The sequence below is a fragment of the Typopeltis vanoorti genome, chromosome 16 (genome assembly GCF_054136105.1).
Source record: "Typopeltis vanoorti isolate ZY-2024b chromosome 16, IOZ_Tvanoo_1.0, whole genome shotgun sequence".
Lineage (NCBI taxonomy): Eukaryota > Metazoa > Arthropoda > Arachnida > Uropygi > Thelyphonidae > Typopeltis > Typopeltis vanoorti.
In genome coordinates this window covers 51,368,113-51,385,353 of record NC_143564.1, presented here as the reverse complement: position 1 = coordinate 51,385,353, position 17,241 = coordinate 51,368,113, and positions in this window count along the sequence as shown.

Genomic DNA, 17,241 nt, shown 5'->3' with positions numbered 1-17,241 from the left:
TAAACCAATGATGACACATTTCTGAAAATGTCTAATTAATTGATATAAATGAAACTATTCACTAATCATTCTAAGCTTCTGAATGGACTAATTATAAAACATGTGCTGAAATTTTAAAATGAAATTATTCTTCTTTCAATAAACCTCATTACATTATTTGATTATTATTTTTGCGGTGTTATTTATTTTTGTAAATACTTTTTTAGGCTGAAGAGATACCTTTCATTCTGAAACAGTTTCCTATTGGAAACTTGCCATCCAAGGAACAGAATACCGTTAGTATCCACGTATGATTTTATTTAATATTTTTATAATAAAAGTTAGTTTTATCTAGAGATGCATGGACAGCATGCAAAAATCATACGAAAAGTCTAGTTAATCTGGATAGAAAATATATAACACTTTTTTTTTTCAAAAGGAAAAGCAACACAGATGTCTTTTTCTAAAACAAACATAATAACTCAGCTTTACTGAGCCATGTTTAATCCTTTTGCAATGCAAAGGATATATCTTCTACAAGATAGATGATGTAGATAATATAATCGTCTATACATAAATATTGGCACTTTTCAAAATGAAACAAATTCTACTTAAAAATGGAATGTCATAAACCTTTCTTGATTCTATCTGCTGACTGAATTCTACAAGGGAAGGTGAATTACTTTAAATTAAAACTGCACAATTTGACATTATGGACTATTTTTGCCGTCTAAGCTGACTAAAACAAGAATGGGAAGGATTATATTTTAAATATACTGTAATATAGAGAAGAAAAGGAAGAATAATCCAGGATATATACATCAAGATTAATAATATGAAATACTGAACATTGATTCACAACATATCATTAAAATTTATGTCGATATTCTTCAACTACCATCAAACCAACTTATTTTAACCTTCTTCACTAAACTGTTCAATTAGTCTCTAACCTGAAGCCATTTAAAAAATAATAACATTAACAGAGAAGCATATATATTCTTCCATAATTGAGGAGAATATCATTAGAAGGTTAGCGAGAGAAGAATGATATGAAATATTATTTTGTCAGAAATATATGAGCCTGAAAGGCATTGATGACATTCTTCTCAAAATATCGAAGGAAGATTGCATAATGGCATTTTCTAAGGATAAACATTCGAGGTACAAAACGTTGATAGAACCGATGATTTGTTTGCTACACACAACTGCATAAAATACCAAGAGTTGTAAATATTCATTCAGTCTGCAACAACCAACACCTCTGCTTACATGTTTAGGTGGGAAGTCTTTATCCTCGATATAGGTCACCAGGGAAAGGAGCCTCCGCGACTCAGTCGGTTTCGGCGATTACCCTTGGTTGGAATGTCATGGTTTCGAATCTCATCTAGATCGCGAATAATCCTTATCAGGATTTTTCAACTAAAGGTTAACTAGACGGTCTTATATGGCGGTGGAGGGGATTTTCGTTCTCTCTCGGAAATTCGGTTTGTCATCTTGCAAAAAAGGCAAACGGTCCATTAGAGCATACACAATTTACAGATCTAATACACTATCCTCATAGACCAAATCTCTTCAACCGTCAATCCAAACCAACCAACCAACCAACCAGAAAAAGCATGACATTTAACCATTCACACTGAAGAAAATGTAGGAGTGAATTCACATAGGCAAGGAACGAATTGTGGATGCCACGTCTTGATCCCTTAGGAGAAAAGCAAAAAATTCGTGGCGTCCTAGATATTAGATGAGTTTCATGCTGCAGAGCAATATCACCCATTTTCTTACTGAAAGCCACAATGAACAAAAGCTATATCTGATCTCTGGAGTCAATACACGCCATGATTTTCCCCTATATCTTCCAGCAGTTCGTTGATATTTTTTCAACTGCAGTGGGATAGTAGATATCAATGATTTTAAACAAATTATACCTACCAGAATTCCAGATATCCCTAACTACTCTACAACGAAGAGTTTCTTTTCCAACGAAGCGATACTCAACCACTCTGATCCAAGTTCCATTCTTCGTTTTTTTCTGAATTATGCTTTGCAGTCTTCTGATTGAAACATTAGCACTGAACCTTGAAACAAACGAATCACGGAAACAATTCATATTAAAACGAAAACATCCCTTCCCACTCCATATGTTATCCTCCATTTAAGTCTTGATTCTCCAAAAATTGTGTCAAGACAAGTCTGTACAGGGGAAAAATCAAGCATGTGTCCTAAGTGGCATTCTAAGAATTCTTCATGTTCCTTTTCTGTTTTATTACAGTCTGAATTATTTGTAAGATTTTTTCATTGGATCCAAAATTAATTTCGAACTTTAAAAGCAAAAAAAGTATGATATCCAAATGGCATTCATGCTTGCAAATTTCTTGCAAGAGGTATTGAACGAAATTTGTTTAAATGTAAAAACCTTTTTTAATTTAATTTCCTCCACTACTTTTGAAATTGTATGATTCTGATACCTCATTACTAACGGTAAACCTAATATCCTTTTTGCATAAATTTGAGGACGTTTACTCAAATGTTTGCATAAATGATATAAATAATTATCTATTAGATGACTTAGATAATAAATGTTGCAAATATGCAACATTCAATTCTATTTCTTAATTTCTGACGCAGAAATTTTTTAAAAAAATAATTTTTTCAATCTGAATACTAATAAATCTCTTGATCTGTTATCCAATCCGATTGTAGTGAATGTTTCTCGCCTTTTTATTTTCTTCTGTTTTAGTTGTATCTATCCTGTAACCTCGAAATAACTCGATATCCAACTTATGCCTCGTAAGTGACAGCATTTTGTACATTGAAATGATGACATTCAATTCCTCTCATTTCAAATCTTTTTAAAATAACAGAAAAACCATTAATATTCGAATTCTCTACTTCCTCAAAAACCTTCATGTAATAACAGATCCAATATGGATTCCAACCACTGTTGATCAACAGGAGATCTTGCTTATTCGTCATTGGAGAAATGTCATGGGATATTCTGTTGAATCTCAAGCGGTTACTCTTAATAGTTGTAAGCAGACATTTGATCGTGCATGACACAAAAGCCTATTAACCAAATTGCGATACCATGACATGCTTTATTCCTTCAGCAACTACCTTTACAGTTTACTCTTTGATCGCACATTGCTTATAATAGTGAAGGAATCTTTATCTTCAGACTTTGCAAGTACTGGTCAAATTCCACGTGGCTCTCTCCTTCAGTATATAAATGGCCTTCCCAAATTGATTGCAAATCCAGTCCACTGTTTTGCTGATAAGGGTACCATGTCCTCTTCGTTTTCATTTGGCAAATCTTTAAAATATAAATTTCCAAAATTCTAGAATCTTATCGGTAACGATTTTACCATTCGTTTCTGATAACATTGATAGTTCCGATGCTAGTAAAAATAAGGGTCTCTTATTTGTTGCCAATGAGAACCCCTTACTTCCAGTCTTAATTTTGATGATACCGACATTTCTAGACGCCAATAAATTTTTATTCGTGGAATATCTCTCCAGTTTCTGTTAGTTTTCTTTTTTCTTTCGCTCGAAGGTATTACTTTATCACGTAGTACCTATTCCGTATAAAGGATTGAATTGATTACACCACTCAAACAACATTAAAATGCTTCGATCTTGCTTTAATTTTAGTGAACATAAATTCGAGGTGGATATAAAAATCAAATCATTTAATGCATCTCGAAAAATGCAATTTATTTATCATTCTAAATTTCTATATTCGGGACATAATATAAATATCGGACATATAAAAATGTAGCTTTTATTTAACTTCAGCCTTTTGTTTTTAGTTTTTATATTAATTTTATTTTATTATTTTTTTTTTCAGATAATTTCATTCTTGCTAACTTGTCTAGATGAAAAACCAGTCTTTTCTGGATTGGGATTCTTCAATGTGGATTTGACACTAATGACATCGGTATGTAATTACTTATGTTTATTCAGGTACATCCTAGTAAAAGCACCAAATGCATTTGAATATACTTATTACTTTCACTGAATTAATAATAGTGATTAAACTTGAGTCTTGAGGTATAAAAAGGATATAATTTTAAGATAAAAACTGTGTTGCTAATACATGTTTTCTTTACGCGTTTCATGTACTTTTTTTTTCAACTTTCTCGAGAGATTTTATTTTTAGATATAGTAAGTGACAAGACACTTACTGTATCAAAGCTAATAGGAACCAAATCAATGGGTGGTGGCACAAGTAATTAGCCATCAGAATTCCATAGGATTTTACATGGAACACTCTATTATATAGTGAAACCTGTGGGTTATTAATAACTAAACATACACACGTAAACCACAGTAATTAAATTTTAATAAGTAAATATTTCGTCCTAACTGTCTTAGGACATCATTCGTACAGTTTTGTACGAACGATGTCCTAAGACAGTTAGGACGAAATATTAGGAATAACATATAGTTAGGGGCTCATACTTACAATGAAATCCCTTGTGAGTGAAGTAGTGTGTTATAGAATTAAATTAAAAAATACATCTGGTAATAAAACAAAATGGAGTTGAAAACCCAAACCATAGGATCCAATGGAAAAACACCAAACTTCTACATGATCCTTATATAAACATGAGCATTTATACATATCAGGAAAGTGCTGAAGCACTATGTCACAGATCCAATTTAAACCGCAATGACGTTCTTACTATCCCTAAGAAGTCTGGGAAATTGTCATCCTTAATTATCTAATCATGGTCCTAACTGTATGTTATTCTTAATATTGTTTGAAAAACTGTACTGATAATGTCCTAAGATACTTAGGGCGAAATACTTACTTATTAAAAATTTAATTACTTTGATTTACATGTGTATGTGTAGTTTTGTACATTGAACAGTCTTCACATCAAAGGTCACCCATGCATGTAAACTTGATGAACATAGTGAACGATGATTCATTTGTTTTTATTGCATTAAGGAGGTGTGCGAAGCATTGCAGAAGGTTAGTTAATTTTTCAACAACGCAGTTATGATCCAAATGTGGCATTTCTGTTTTCTGCAAAAGTACAGAATGGCCTTCATTGGTTGCATGATAAGGATAATCGGGATTTGTGCTTTACTTTCTTTTCGACTTTAACATGTTCTCATGTCGATTTCTCAAAATCGACCTATTTTCCTGTATAAGCAATGCCACATGAACAGTGATTTCATAAATGTATTCTTAATTTAGTGGTGGATGACGTAGTTTAGGAAGTTGTAAAAGTCTTTAAATTTTGCATAGCTCTGGAAAGCTGCTTTATGTTATGTTGTCCAAAGAGGTTAGAAATTTTGTCAATTCCGTGTCGAGTATAAGTAAGTATTAAAGCGCTATTGCATTTCTCGTTATTTATCACTCTATGAGAAGTTTTTAAGATGAGTTAATAATCTTGTACATAATCCATTTTGAGAAAGTATATATCTGAGGTATTCAAATTCACGATTCCTTTTCTCTATGGTGCTAAGTATACTATTTCACTTAGCATTTCAAATTAATCCTGTCTTTAACAGAGATTGATGGTGAGAGGTAGAATACTCCAATACAGATAAGCTTATTGTATACCGAGTAAATGAGTTTATTTCTCTCTGAAAAGCTTTAGGAATAGGTCAAGAAGTCTGGAACCGTGTTATTGTGAAGTTACGTTCAGAATTAAAAATTACATGTAGTCTATTCAGGAAGACTAACAATTTTTCTAGGTGATTCGTTAAACCTAGGCAGATTATGCATATGTCATCTCTTCAGAAAGCTGCTATATTTTGGAATTTTCCTATACTTTACTGGGAATTTCCTTTTATGTTATTTCCTAAATAATTTGGCTAGAAATTGTCAGCTCATAGCATGACCATCACAGGTCATGTCAAATCTTCTCTACAACAGTGAAACATGGACTCTAAATAAAGAAGCAGAGAAAGAATTAGATGCTTCCGAAATGTGGACTATCAAAAAAATGTTTAAAATATAATGTACAGAGAAAATGAAAAATAAAGATGTTTTAAAGAAAGCAAAAGTGAAAAGCACATTAATGAAAATAATTAAAGAACGAAAATTTAAGAAGGCATACAGAAATTAATATCACAAGGGAAACTGAATTGAAAAAGAGGGAGAGGTAGACACAGGAGAATGTGGTTTGAAGGCATTAAGAATTGAATTGGCTTGAATTACCATAAATGTTCCAGAGCAGGAAAAGGAAGAAAAAAGTTCCGTGACATAGTTCCCAACCCCCTCCTTCTAGGGGATGACACTTGAAGAAGAAGAAGAAAAGTAAAAGAACTTTGAAAATTCCTTTTGTATGTTTGCATATTTTACAAAGTACTGGTAGTTTCCAACTTTAAGAATTAGTTCGTTCGAACAATTAATTAGTTTCAATAAAATTTGATTTTTGTTTACATGTCAGCATCTTTTGTTTAAGAAATAATAGAAAAAAAAGCAATTTTAAAAATTCGGTTTGATTAAAATAGTTAATATAATAAAATGTTATGTTATTGTTTTCTCATTATTTATATTATCTGTTTTTGAAAACTCAGAGTTCTTCATTATAGTAGAAATTAGACATTCTATTTGAGAAATGAAGGGCTCTTTGTTAATTGAGCAAATTGATCTTAAATTCAAACCATCGCTCTTTCGCAATGCGCGAACTAGCATCATATAATACATTATAAATATCTGTTATACGGATCAGGAATCATTGACTATTTTTATTTAATTATCATTATTTATTCTAAATGAATGGACTTGAATGTATATATATATATATATATATATATATATATATATATATATATATATATATATATATATATATATATAACCGAATTGTAAGTTTACAGTTTTTTTATCACTTTATTTCAGATCCTGGGAACCATCATTACTTACACCATCATTCTTACTCAGTCAATAAACAGCAAGCACGAATCAATCTCAAACATTTATTACAACTACCCAAATTGCACTTTTTGATTGGAGAAAGCACTCGAATAAACTGAATTACTCACTTTTTGCAATTCGTCATTTAAAACGTCGATTTATGATTTATGATAACACAAACAAAAGAAAAGAGAAAATAATTGAAATTAACATTGAGTTGCTTACTTCAACCAACGGAAATACGTATGTCTATCACGAAACCGAAGTTTAAGGTTTTTTTTTTTCGTATACTTTAAAAAATAAAATGGGATACTTTCAATATTGTTTCCAATTACAAATTTACTTCAGAATCGGACATTACGGAATTAGGTTATTAATAATTAGTGTCATGAAACTATCACACTAAACATATCAGTAAAGAATGAAAAACAGATCATAAGAATGAAAAACAGAAAACTCTAGAACACATGTATATGATAAACAGAGTAGGTTATAATATGGCGCCTTGTGAGATTCCGAGTTTTATCAGTATAACAACGAATGGCTGTAATGTATTCCTATTTTTTTTTACTTATGTTCTTATTGGGAGATGGTTCGAACCAGATATGCAGTGGTGCTCAATTCCGATTGAATATAGTTTGGTTAGCAGTTATGTCATGTTCAAGTGTATCAAAAGCTTTGGTTAAGTCGACAGTGAGCTTGTTTTTATTTAGAGCTTTGTTTACTGGCGTCGGTGATATATTTTAATAAGGTGATGGTGCGTTTTGTTTACTGCAAGCTATATTGGGGTTTTGAGATAATGTTGTAATTCTGTAAATAGTTCTGTACTCTAGTGTGTGTTATATTTTCAAAAATGTTTGAGAATATTAGTAGGTTAGCTATTGGTTTATTATTATAGGATTTGTTTTGCCATAATTGTAAATTGATATAATATCGCAGATTTCATTTATTGCGGAATAACACCAGTATCGAATATTATGTTCACTAGTCTCAGAAGTAATGGATTTATTTGTTCCAAGTGTGTTAATAGGTCTGTCAGTCTTATTTTGTCTATTCCTGGAGTGGTGTTCGGTTTTTTTAGATGTAAGAGGGCTTCCTTTAGTTTCTGTTTTGCTGTTTATTTGTGTTCTTCATTTTTTTTGTTGATCGTTTGTTGAGTATTACTTCTCCTGTTGAGGAGTTCATGGTAGAGTTTATGTTTTATTGACTTAGTATATCAAGGATTGTGTTAATGGTTGAAGAAACGTGGTAAAGAGTATTTATATTAATATCTCCTAATGTTCAATGCCGCTTAGCCATGCTTCTAATTCGGGAAAAATGCTAAGTCGATTATTACCTTTTTTTCTTTTTCTTATATATATATATATATTATATATATATTTCGATTAATTTATTTAACATACATCATGTTTCGTCAGAAAGCCGACTTCCGACTTCTTGAGGCGTGAGAAAATGGAAAACAAAATAAAAAAACACCCAAAGAGACACTCTACCACTACAAAATCGACTATAAACTTCAGTTAAGTTTGAACTGTAACTACAGTCCGAGTTAAAGTTCTATTGTTAGGCATCTGCAAGCGTGTAACTTCACGAGTGCGCCAGTATCTGATAGCAGAGCTAAATGAGTCCGTAAATGGATCCTGTTAATAAATTCGCTTCTTCATTTACAGGAGCAAAGCTATTTCTTATATCTAAAATAAAACCAACTAAAGACTGCACCAAATTATTAGCTAAAAACAAATCCATATTGGGATCTTGTAGAGATTTACTAGTAGCATGTATTCATTGTAAAATTTTGTCACACACAACTGTTAAAATTGCTGTTTCTGGTTTGTCAAAATGTTCAGCAAATGATGAGTTCTCTAATTTAGAAATACGTTTTTCATGAGGAGAAATGGATTGTTCAAATAATGCGTCTTTTAATTTAATTTCGGTATCGGAATATTAAAACTTCTCTGGTACAATTATTTTGGAAACATAACGATTCAAACAAAACGAAAGTGCACATATGTTATCTAGCAGTATTTTTGTGTGTGTGTGTGTGATAATTTGGGAGGGGAAGATTTAGCAATTAAAGGCGAATTAATTCTGTTATGAAAATGCTGGAAATAAAATTTCATTTTGACTCATGCACCCACCCATGTTTCGAAAGATCGAAACTTTCTTTTTACCTACAGTTTCTTTCGACTGCCGCATAATATCGAAATTAGCGGAAAATATGTACATAACAGTTGACTTCATAAATACGTTTATTTCTATTTGTAGTGAGTAATGGGCGGGAACCAAGAAAGTTGAAATGCAAAAACCTACAGATTACGTTATAAAAATTATGCATTACATGATATGATTCAAGATTTACGTATAATTCTCTATAAAAGAAAATTTAAAAGCGCGAACCTTCGCGCAGTCTGTGAGAACTAACCTTCGAACTAAGATTATGAATAAAAAAGAGAACTTAATTTGGAACAAATGGAGGCTGTATTAATTTTAGATTCATTATACAATTGACAAATTGTATAATGACAAAAATAATTATCTTCAATGAAGTTCTGGGAGAATTTTAAAATGTATTGGCGATTAAAATAATTAGCAAAAAATTGATAGTGACATTGAACTTCCAAAGTGATACAATACGAAGTGAAGAAAGTAGTATGAAAGAATTTCTTGTTTTGTGCTGGCATTAAAAACTATAATTATACGATAAAAACATGCAGCAAAATATGAATATATCTCATAGATATTTAGTCTGATATAACTTAGATTCTGGTTACCGAGCAAACGGCAAGCAACTGCGTTTCTTGCTGTAGGCAACTGAAGGTAGCTACTACGTACGCCAGGTAATGTAGTTAAGTGTTCTTTTCAGCGTGAAGGATTATTGTCCCTTCTAGTGAACATGACGGCCAAACTGCAATTCTTATCCATGTTCTTTCAACAGGTGGACAGAATATTATCTAGGTTTGCTGGACGTGTATATACGTCCAGCAAAGAAATGGTACGCTTACATACATGAATTTTATGAAATATAAGACTACAGGAGTTCCTGTTAGTTTATATTCTAAGGAAAGAACAATGTATTTCAAATGGAAGCGGGAGGCCTCACAAATTTTTTCGTTGCCTCTAGATTTTATATTATGAATTTAATATTTAAAAATAAGTATTTTATTTTGCAACTATAAGTACGCTGTTTTTTATTGTTCTTTGTGAGAAGTAAGGTTTTAAAATGTCGCCCCCATAGAGAGTGAGGCCCCCAGCTTGCGCGTCATGCACCTAATGATAAATGCGGCCCTGTACTCAGTATTTGTACTGTCGTCGCTTCGGAAAGAAAATTATCAACAAATAGCAACACTTCAGTTAGAGTATATAAATTGCATATTGTAAAGTGTGATGACAAATGAAATATTTTTGTTTCACTTACGTGGTTTCTCTGTACATAACGAGCAGTCAATAGCATAATGAAAAATAGCAAGAAAAAATATACAACAAAGTATACTTTCAATGACTTGGAGCATCTTGGATTGAACAACTGAAAACCTAGGAAGCAACATGGAAAAGTGAAGAAAAAGGTGTCTGAGAACAAATGGTTTGCTTCCTTCTCAACAGAATAGCATTTCATGTAAAGCATTCTGATCTCCTCCAGTTTCACAAACTCTCTTAAGAGACGTTTTCTCTTTTTTGCTTTAAAATATTCACAACGGAAAATGAATGCCTATGAAATTCTGAAAATTAGACAATCCAACATAACAAGACAATATATGACACACTGATCATATAAAGCATTATTGTACCAATTATCAAAAAGAATGCACGTCGGAGTGTTGCAGATGAGTTAACAGAGATAAGAAACTCTCCTCGCTCTATAAGTTGTATGTATTAAAAATGGAAAGAATTTTTGTTATACTAAAGGGTTTTGGCTGAATTGATCGCAGATCCCTTTCAAGAATGCAACAATTTTCCACAAGAGCTATCATTTTTTCCCTCCTTATGAAGAGAAATTTACGTCCAAACATATTTACGGATGTAGAAGCATCATTGAAAGACAATAGTAATAAAAGCGCATAATAAATTATAGAAAGTTTTAACACCCCAAGCACAAAATTAAAGATCAAAAATCTTTGAAGAAAATAAACATTTAAAGAACCAAGTTCCGCTGAAAATATGGAAGAAAGAAAGGAAACGAAATCCTATGTAAAATAAATAATATTTCGAATCCATTTTGACAAATGCAGTATAAAACTGAACTTCGTTCGAACCTTCAGAGCTATATGAGGCTTCTACCGTGCTGCCAATTAGGTTATATGAAAATAATTGAAGAGCTCCTGCGTGTTGCTGGGCAATATTGATTTTCTATCAGAATTCATGTCGATCTTTTTTATTATAATATAGTTAAAAGCATGTGAATATTACTAATGAAGATTACTTGACGTGTTGTCTGGTGAATTTTAAGTTTTATTATGTTCTCTTCATTCATCATGCATGATATGAAACAAATATTTGCCTAAGCAAATACAGCAATACTTTCTACAACGTCATCACTTAATATGGAAAACAAGGATTAAACAAAAGAAGAATGAAAGAGAGAGAGAGAGAGAGAGAGAACGAATTCAGTGCTTCATGTTATCTTATGACCATGATAATTTTCTTCGAATAAGGATTGATGAATAAATTCGATTATCATGATTTCTTGAAACCTACTATGAAAAGAAAAAAGAAATCATCATTTCGTGTTATTCTTCATTGTCATCGAAGGAGAACTATAACATAATTTTTCACTAAAAATGGAAATTAATATCTATACCCAAGGACCATAGATAGAACGAGTTGGGTGCTGTTTATTAGTGTACTAATGTAGCTGCCCATTGTATTTATATAAAATTTTGGGAATATTAAAAATTATGAATCAGAACTATTTCAGAAATATCTCTTAAAGAATAATGTATTTGATAAGAGAGCGATCAGTAGCAATGGTGATGATAATCTGCGAGACAATTACAAATGTTCAATATCACTTCCTAGAATCTGTGGGTAACTCAGTTTGCTGACAATCGAAAACCTCGAGTACTGTAACAAAACTTTATGTCAATTACATGTGGCTGTTTTCCTACACTTCATTAATAGTCACATCATGATATTATTGTATTATATTTAAAGGAAACACAGATCGATATATAAAATAACGAATAACATTATTATTTATTCCAATCATTGAATTGTTTCATTAATTCATAATAAATGTTTAATCATTATAGACTAACTATGATTCGATGTTTAATTGTAGTCTATAATCTATATGAAAAGCTATTCATTTTACTAAAATTATCCTAATATCCTAATAAATTTAACGATGTTCTGTTTGAAATTTATAAATTTATATTTATGAAATATGTTGAATCTGGAATTGTATTTCCCAGGACTGGAGAAAGGTGGGAACGATTAGACAATTTCTCAGGAATTTCCCGGACAGAAGCCTCAGTGAGGTCGATCACTGATGTCTGACAATTCGGCTTGGTTCGAAACAGAGTTCCATTTTACCTCATAGGTTTTTGTTGGGATTTTGACCAGGAGTTCAAGCAGGCCAGTCATGTTTTTAAGCATTTATTTCATCAAAGTATTTCTGCACGCTTTGTGGATGGAGATATTGACTTGTTGATCTAGAAGAAGATTTTCACCGAACCGTTGATATAAACTTGGAAGAACAGAATTGTTATTGTCTAGAATAGTGTTTCTCAAAGTGTGGTACGCGGACACCTGGGGGGCCGCGAAAGTTCTTCAGGGGGTCCGTGGCAATTTTTCGGCTATGCATCATTAACGCATAGAATAAAATTTAGGTTTGAGATCGTAAAACGTTCCTATTGTAGCACTGAATAAGGTACAGAGACATCTGAAGGCTGTGTAATATGTTTCTCAACAAACAGTGCAATTAGAGTCAACTGGGTAAAAACGGAACTAATGAATCGCATGACCCCTCCCACATAAAATGATGTATAGTAGACTATCAAAACCATATGGTACACAGGCAACATGTGGTTTTGTTTGAGTGAACGTGTTAAAACTAAGAAATATATAGTGAATATAGTTTCACTATATATTTCAGATATTATATAAGGAATTCGGTTGAAGAGAATTAGCATTTCAACCGAACTCTCGGCTTGCCTTTGTCAATTAGTAGCGCGATTTTTTGTTAATACTGCACCAATCATATGAACGTCTTCATAGCTGCTTTATCTCTACTAGCCTACCATTGCTGTCTGTTTTGAGTTGTTCTGCTTTCACTAGCCATTTGTTGAAGGACTGTTCGTTAAATACGGTAATTTTTTTAGCTTTCAAATTCTTAAGTATGGATCACTGGTTAAAGACTGGATTTTTAAAATGCGCAAAAGAGAGGAACACAGTAGATGCAAGTAGCTGTCAGCAACAAGAAAATGTGATATTGTATCTGGATCAAGTGAAATTTATAAGTGTGTGTCGTCTGACATCTCTAAAGAACCAACTAGGAAGAAGATGAGAAAACTTCGTAAGTACGATATAAATTACTTCAAATGTGGATTTTCATGGACGGGAAATGAAGAAGAACCTATTGCATTATAATATGAAATGAAAAGAATGAAAAATGAAAGCATGAAACCATGTAATTTAAATCGCCATTTTGAATCGAAACATAATGAATGCAAGGCCAAACCTGTCGAATTTTTTCAAAATAAACTAAAAAATTTAAAAGAATCTCAAAAAGTGATATCGATCAGGAGGTGCAAACATGAAGGCTTTAGAAGCTTCATATCGTGTGTCGCTATTAATAGCAAAAAGTGGTGCAGCGGAAACAATTGGTGAAACTTTGGTCAAGCCTGCAGCTAAAATAATAGCGGAAATTATGATCGGAGATAATGCAAAAAGATCTTTTGATCGGATTTGCCTTTCAAATAGTACCGTTCATCGAAGAATCACTGAAATGGCCTGAAAATATAAAACAAACATTGTTATCTGATATACGTAAGAGTCGTTATTATGCGTTGCAGGTAGATGAATCCACCGACATTACAAATATTGCAAATCTTCTAGTTCGTTAAGTACGAAAAAAAAATCAAAAAATTCATGAAGACCTTTTATATTGTCAACCCTTGCCAGAACATACAACAGGAGAAGAAATATTCAACAGTATAAAAACCTTTATGCATCAAAACAAACTTGATTGGAAAAATTGTGTTGGAATAAGCACGGACAGAGCGAAATCCATGGTCGGATCGAAAAAAAGGGCTTGTTTCAAGGATTGAAGCTGTTGCACCAAATGCAAAGTCGACACACTGCTGCATACACAGGGAGGCTTTGGCTACACATATGATGTCTACAAACCTAAGAAAAGTTCTTGATGAAGCTGTAAAAATCATAAATTATATTAAGGGCCGTCCTCTAAACGCCAGACTTTTCTCTCAACTTTGCAAAGAAAATGGGAAGCAATATACACAACTTCTTTTCCATACCGATGTTCGTTGGCTTTCTCGTGGAAAATTCTTTATCGTGTATTTAAACTTCGGAATGAACTACAAGTTTTTCTTGATGAAAAGTTTGAATTGAAAAAGCATTTACATAATTGGAAATGGTTCAGTCATTTAGCATACCTGGCAGATATATTTACTGTATTAAATAGTCTTAATTTATCTTTACAAGGCAAGGAAATTTCTATATTTCATGTCCAAGATAAAGTGAACGCCACGTTGGCAAAAATGAAGTTATGGCAAAAGCGGTTTGGTAATGGAGAATTTGACGCATTTCCATCGCTTCATGAATTGCTCGCAAGTTCAAATGAACAAATTGATGATGATGAAAATTACTATCATGCAGCATTTAAAAAGCTTACAAATGAATCTAGAAAAGTATTTCCCTGAATTGGACATTAATATTGAGTGGATAAGATACCCTTTCAATAAAAACAAATTTATGCCAAAGGGTCTATCGTCAATAGAAGAGGAACAACTTTTAGAACTAGCTTCTGATGGTTTCCTAAAAAATAAATACAGCGAGAATACATTATCATCATTTTGGCTACAAATACAGAATGAATTTCCTGAATTAACAGATAAAGCTCTAAGGTTCATTTTTCTATTTCCAAGTTCATATCTGTGCGAAGTTGGATTTTCTGCCTTTGTAGATATTAAGACGAAGAAGAGGAATCGCATTATAGATGTCGAACCGCATCTGAGATTGAAATTAACAACTATAGAGCCAAATTTTGCTGAAAGTTTCTCTCACCATAAGCAATTTCACTCCTCTCATTGATGAAAATTATTTCAAATAAGTAAAACTTTATAGTATCTTTATAAAGTTTGTTCTATTACAAATAAATCATATTTTTTATTTACATGAACATATTAATTCAAATAAAATAGATATTTAATTTTTTAATATTTTTAAATAATTTATTAATTTTAATTAATTTATTCGTTTAATTAATTTATTTATTCATGTTTAATAAAGTAATTAATTTATTTATTCATGTTTAATAAATAAATTAATTAATTTATTCATGTTTAATAAATAAATTAATTTTTTAAAAATGTAATTAATTAATTAGGGGTACTTGGTAATAATGAAAATTTAAGAAGGGGTCGGCAGATATCTAAAGTTTGAGAAACACTGGTCTAGAATATCCTTTGACACCGCTGCATTTTTCACCTTCACTAAAACTACGGTTCCCCTGCCTGAACCACAGAAAGCAGCTCATGACATGGATACATCCTCCACCAATCTTCGGAGTTAGCACAACATATTGAGCAGGTACCTTTCTTGTGGTTACACAAAACTTAAACTCATTCGTCGTCTTTTAGATGGTGGAGTTTTATTCATCAAGAGAGTACGCGTTTTTGTTGCTTCAGAGTTCAATGGCAGCGAGCGTTATACTACTTCGCCAACGTTTGCAGTTGCCCTTGATGAGGTTAGGAGTGGGTTCGGCGCGCGTCGATAGAAACCCATATTCTTCACTCCACAACTGGCCGTTGGTTGTAGAGACATTTTGGAACTCTGTAGCGAGTGTATTCAATCTAATCAGGAGACGTTTTTGTTTATTGGGTCTTGACCGTTTATTGGTCTCGCTTTATGGTTTTCTGTTGCCAACAGGTCTTAAGGTGTTCACTGAATAGTTGAAAATTTGGAATCCTATGACAGTGTCAAGTCAAAAGTTAATGATATGTTCAGTACTGTTGCACGTTTTACTGTTAACGTTTGTCTCTGAAGATTTTCAGACTGTGTGCTTCCTTGAGCCATGTTTGTGATGAATATTGTCATAAACACTACTTGGAAAGGGTTTTCGGATGTTTTTGATTAGTGTATCTCAGAGTGGGATATGCGCTTCTTTTAGAAACCATATATTTATTCCAAACATAGCTGACAATAATCCTAACAGATCCTAGAATTAATCCAAACACTAATTGATCCTAATAGCTTGACATTAATCCAAACACTCATATGGTATTATCCAAAAACCATGAGTGCAAAGTGATTTTCGATTAACGGGAATTTATTTATTTATTTTTCTTTGGTCACCCACACTTCTGCCAGTGGTTATCAGCTTAAAATAAGTAATCAGTGAATAAATGAGTTACCAATTATCAACCTAAAAAAATATATTAGCAATGATCTTGAGAGCATGACATTTAGATAAAACACAAGCAGTCATCATTATCAAATCCCTGCCATATACCATAAAAAATTTACATCACTACTAACTTCCTATCTACAATTTTTCTCCAAATCAGTCTGTTACTTGTCAAGACTCCAACAGTAGCAGATGTTATATTTCTATCGTTTAAGGCACTTTGTACCGAATCAGTCCACCTATATCTTGGTCTCCATCTGGGTCGTTTTCCTGCCAACCTGACAGAGAACACTTGTTTTGCTAATCTTTCCTCTCCCACTCTGTTTAAGTGACCATGCCACTTGAGATTAGCTCTGATAACGCATTCCTGGATGCTAACAATGTCAAGTTATTTCCTAATATCCTCGTTTTTAATATGATATTTTCATTGATGCCATCTGTTCAAGCCTCTAATCTTTCTCAAGATTCTCATATGTGCTGTCTCTAGTCTTTGGTCAAGTGTTTTACTTCTGACCCAGCTCTCAGATCCATGTTAAAACTGGTTGGTTTGAAAACCGTCTTATACACAGCTAATTTAGTGTTCCGACTAATTTCTCTCTTCTTCCAGATGAATTTATTCAATTGAATAAATTCATCTTCCTACCATACCAGCTTTGTTGATTCTGTTGTCTATTTCCATATTTAATTTACTACTATCTTCACTAAACATCGTGTCTAAGTAGCTGAAATGTTTTACTTATTCCACAGGTTCTCCTTGCACAATGCAGTTGACATTTTCAACGATTCTGCCCATTCATTG